This window comes from Triticum urartu, chromosome 4A (assembly GCF_056163025.1).
Source record: "Triticum urartu cultivar PI428250 chromosome 4A, HENAU_Tu73, whole genome shotgun sequence".
Taxonomy (NCBI): domain Eukaryota; kingdom Viridiplantae; phylum Streptophyta; class Magnoliopsida; order Poales; family Poaceae; genus Triticum; species Triticum urartu.
This window is the reverse complement of record NC_141876.1, coordinates 220,959,775-220,965,167: the sequence shown is the minus strand read 5'-3', so window position 1 is coordinate 220,965,167 and position 5,393 is coordinate 220,959,775.

Here is a 5,393-nt window from a genome sequence, read left to right as displayed (position 1 = left end):
GCAGGAGAGGCAGAGGAAAGATGGGCGACGGGGGCTCTGCCCCCCTCCCATTTATACCAGGAGAAGGCCAACCGGCACCCCCACGATCACAGGTAATGATGGTTTTCCTTGCATGTCACAGGGACTTGTCACGTCGGGCAGTTGCCGAGGCAGCGTGGGGAAGCGAAGATGCCCACGTCCAATCAACCGCCACGTGTCGACCGAGGCCGCAGGCTATTGGGGCCCACGGCGCTCCACACTTGACCCTTGGCTTCACCTCGAAGCCATGCCCGAGCGTGCCTTCGGGTCGGGGGCTACTGTCGGCATTCTGGGAACGGGGATCCCAGACTTGCCTGCTTGTGGCCCAGGGCGTGGCTTTGCTGGCAGGCCTGTAAAGCCCATCTTCATCAACAAGGAACCAAGACCCTCGCGAGGCAGACGACACAAGACCTCCTCAGGAGCAGCCTCATTAGGCCGGCTCGCGAGGGGCGGAGGGTTCAAGGTCGGGCAAACCTCATGAGGTTCTCATTACATGAGCCGTGACGATCGAGGCTAGGAAGGCGCCAGGCGGGCGCCAGCGCGCGTAGCGTCCTTGTTTCCTCTTTAGTTCTAAGGGGGCAAGCGCAGGCATGGAGTACCGAGGCATCAAGCAGAGGTTTCCATATTGTGCAACGAGGGCAAGACGAGAAGGACGACAAGACAGAGGTCACCGTCGATCCCAGGACGGTGTCACCGCCAGAACCTTTGGCAGGCGAAGACCACCTTTGTGTTGGGAGTTTGCCGGGTTAGTTCATGAGATCTACGGTAAGTTAGGATGCGGATCTATAGGGGGGGGAGATCTTCGCGCGCACCCCGGTGTTCGAACCTTAAGGGTTTTGCCAGAAACCGTGATCCGACAGATTGGAAATCTAGCAAGCATCTGCAACTACTAAAGATCATTAAGGTCGTGAAAGCCCAACATAGCATTAAGTATCAAGTCTTCTTTACTCCTATACGCTATAACCCACCTATCCGCGTTTGGGATGCTGTCATCCCCTGCAACACTGATAATAAGAAAACCATGAACATATTGCAACACCCTACAACGGGGACCCCTCACATTTGCGTGAGAACGGAGGGCACCGTAGGACAGCACCATAGATAAAATATACAATCATACCAACCAAGATCACGATTAACCCACATGACAAAATGGAGCTACTCAAACATCATAGGATAACCATAGATCATTGGGAAATAATATATGGAGTTGAGCACCATGTTTAAGTAGAGATTACAGCGGGGGGAAGAGGTGTTACACCACTGCATAGAGGGGGAGAAAGTTCGTGTTGACGGTAGCAAGATTGTTGATGTAGATCGCCATCATGATCCTAGCCCCGGCGGCGTTTCGTCGCCACCGGGAGAGTGTTGGGGAGAGCCCCCCCTCCTTCTTGCTCTTCTTCCTTGGCCTCCCCCCTAGATGGGAGGAGAGTTCCCCCTCTGGTCCATGGCCTCCATGGCCGCGGAGGGGTGGGAGCCCCTCCGAGATTGGATCTCCTTCTCTGTTCTCTTCTGTTTCGCGTTCCCCAGATCTGGCCCTTCACGGTTTCTTAAATATGCGGAGATCCATAAGTCCGATTGCGCTGGAATTTTTACACGTTTTTTCCATAAATTATCTTTCTTGCGCCAAAAGAAGGGCCCAACCGACCTTTGAGGAGGGCACAAGACACCTGGGTGTGCCAGGGGGTGCTTGGAGTGCCCTGGTGGGTTGTGGGCTCTATGGGCCCCTGTTTGCGTTGATTCCACCTCCTAAAAGTCATATATATTCCAAAATAATTCTCTGTAAATTTTTATCGCCATTGAACTTCGTTTGATATGGATTTTCTGTGAAACAAAAACATGCAACAAATAGGAACTAGCACTGGGCACTGGATAAGTAAGTTAATCCAAATAAATCATATAAAAAGTTGCCAAAAGTATGTAAAAGTTGAATAATATTTTCATGAAAAATCAAAAATTATAGATACGATGGAGACGTATCAGAATCTCCAAGCTTAATTCCTTCTCGTCCTCGAGCAGGTAAATGATTAAAATATAATTTTTGATGTGGAATGATACCTAGCATAAATTTGATCATATATCTAATCATGGCATGAATATTAAGACATAAGTGATTCAAAGCAGTAGTCTATAATTTGACATAAAGACATCAACACTTAGGCATCCCAACAAACAATCATGTGTTACAAAATATCAACGCTAAAGAAAGCTATCCCTACAAAATCATATAGTCTTGTCATGATCTATCTTGTTAACAAAAAGTATTTATCATGCACAACCCCGATGACAAGCCGAGCAATTGGTTCATACTTCTAAACGCGCTTCAGCTTTTTCAACCCTCACACAGTACATGAGCGCAAGCCATAGATATAGCACTATGGGTGGAATAGAGTATGATGATAGGGGTAAATATAAAGAAGACAAAAAGTAGAAAGTCTCACATCGATGCTGCTAAACAACGGGCTATGGAGATGTCCATCAATTGATATCAATGCGAGGAGTAGGGATTGCCCTGCAACGGATGCACTAAGAGCTATATGTGTATGAAAGCTCAATATGAAAACTAAGTGGGTGTGCATCTAATCCTATAATGAAAAATTCCCAGTAGTATATGAAAGTGACAACATAGGAGACTATCCATATGAAAAACATGGTGCTAGTTTGAAGCACAAGTGTGCTAAAGGATACTAGCAATGCCCCTTCTCTCTTTGTTTATTAATTTTTTTTTCCTTTTTTTTCTTTTCTTTCCTTTTTTTCTTTTTTTTTCATTGTCTAGGGTCTCATCCCGACTTGTGGGGGAATCATAGTCTCTATCATCCTTTCCTCACTAGGGCACTGCTCTAAAAATGAATAATGATAATCATCACACTTCTATTTACTTATAACTCAAAAGAAATAAAAATTACAACTCGATACCTATGACAAAGTATGACTCTATATGAATGCCTCTGACATGTACCAGGATGTGCAATGATGAACGGTGGCGGAACGACAAACACTATGTCAGCTATATGATCATGCAAAGCAATATGACAATGAATGCTCAAGTCATTAAACAGAAGCGGTGGAAGTTGCATGGCAATATATCTCGGAATGGCCATGGAAAAGCCATAATAGGTAGGTATGGTGGCTGTTTTGAGGAAGATATAATAAGGCTTATGTGTGGTACAGTGTATCATATCACGGGGTTTGGATGCACCTGCGAAGTTTGCACCATGCCTCGATTTGAGAAAGTGCAATGCACGGTATCGTAGAGGCTAGCAAATTGCGAAAAGGTAAGAGTGTGTATAATCCATGGACTCACATTAGTCATAAAGAACTCATATACTTATTGCAAAAGTTTATTAGCCCTCGAAGAAAAGTACTACTACGCATGCCCCTAGGGGGATAGATTGGTAGGAAAAGACCATCGCTCGTCCCGACCACCAGTCATAAGGAAGACAATCAATAATAAATCATGCTCCAACATCATAGCATAACGAGAGACTATAGGTGCATGCTTCGGGAATCACAAACCTTAACACCAATATTCTTACTAAACACAACCGTTTACTAGTACTTCCCACATATTCCATCTCTATATCACAAAACTATTGCAAGGAATCAAACATATCAAATTCAGTGATCCATAAGTTTTATGTAGGATTTTATGACTAACCATGCAATTGAGCAATTCCTTTTGACTCTCTTAATATATATAAGTGAAGCATGAGATTTTAATTATTTCTACAAAAGACCATGCTCTAACAAATATAAGTTAAGCAAAAGGGCATTCTTCAAATAACGGTCTTCTATGTGAAGAGAAACATGCAATCCAAACTTCAAATGATATAAGTGAAGCACATGAAGCATTCTATAAAGGCACACTCAAAAGATATAAGTGAAGTGCAATGAGTATTCTATAAATCAACCATGGACTATATCATACCAGCATGGTGCATAAAACAAAAATGAAAAATAAACACAAAAGATGTTCCAAGATTGCAAATATCATATGAACGAAACGAAACCGAAAACATACCGATACTTGGTGAAGAAAGATGGGATGCCTTCCAGGGCATCCCCAAGCATAGAAGATTGAGTCTCCTTGAACATTTACTTGGGGTGCCTTGGGCATTGCCAAGCTTGAGCTCTTGCCTCTCCTCCTTCTCCTCATATCAAGACCTCCTCGATCTTAAGATCCGTTAGTATAATAAAGCAAATCACAACTATAAGTACTGTTGCAAACTAATTCATATTTTTTTTGCATTCTATCTACTGTAATATAATTTTTCCATTGCTTATACTACCAATAAAAATCGATAGTTTCATCAAAACGAGCAAAACAATGCATCAAAAACAAAATCTGTCTTAAACAGGACATTCTGTAGTAATTTGAACATTCACCATACATCTGGTACTCCAAATATTCTGAAAAATTTGTGAAAAATAAAAATTTTGTATAGCTAGATAGTGCATAAGGTTTTAGAACCATTTGACGTTCCAGTAAAAAATGTGAAATCGAGCACTACAGCCAAAGTTTCAATTTTAGACCACACAAACCAACAAGCAATCTAAACATCCTAAAGGCAAACCTTGGCACATTATTTTTATAATACAATGGAATTGGACAAGGGGATAATTAATTTTGTTGAAAATTTTCTGTAATTAAGATTCACAAAGTTTCCAAGGGCATGAACAAAGTTCAAGGCATGCTCCCGCTTCCACGGTGCTCATCTATCTCACTTTCACTTTTCTTTTTGTCGTGTTTTAAGTACCCCTCTATATTTTTTTGTTTTTAAACTTTATGAAAGCACTCAACATAAATAAATGACTCTATAAAACTTCGGGGTTGTCTCCGTGGAAGCGCTTTCTTTAAAGCCATTAAGCTAGGCATAAAGTGCTCAAGTAATGGATCTACCCGGATCCCAATGTATATCATAGCCAATTTTAATTAACAATTATTTTACATTTAGTAATGAGCACAAAGCAACATATATCATTCAATGACGAATCTGAACTCTCTTCCTATGTATTAGCATGTCATAAAAGAACAATTCATACACATCAAGTAAAGGCCAATGCATAGTATAAACAATTTCTTGCAATTTTATCATGTTGGAAACATAGAGAGGCGGAGATATAGTTCTTCTCTCATAATAATTGCAAGTAGGAGCAGCAAGCACATGCATATTACATTCATCAAAATTATCATGTGCAACAGTAAAAGGCAACCCATCAACTTAATCCTTAATAAGTGTAGTTTGGATAATTCAAAAAGATAATAGGACTATAACATAAGGAACAATGTCATACTTAACATATGGAACTATAGCAAGTTCATCTCCATAAGCATAATTTAAATTGGCATCATGGCCACAAGCATAGAAATCAAC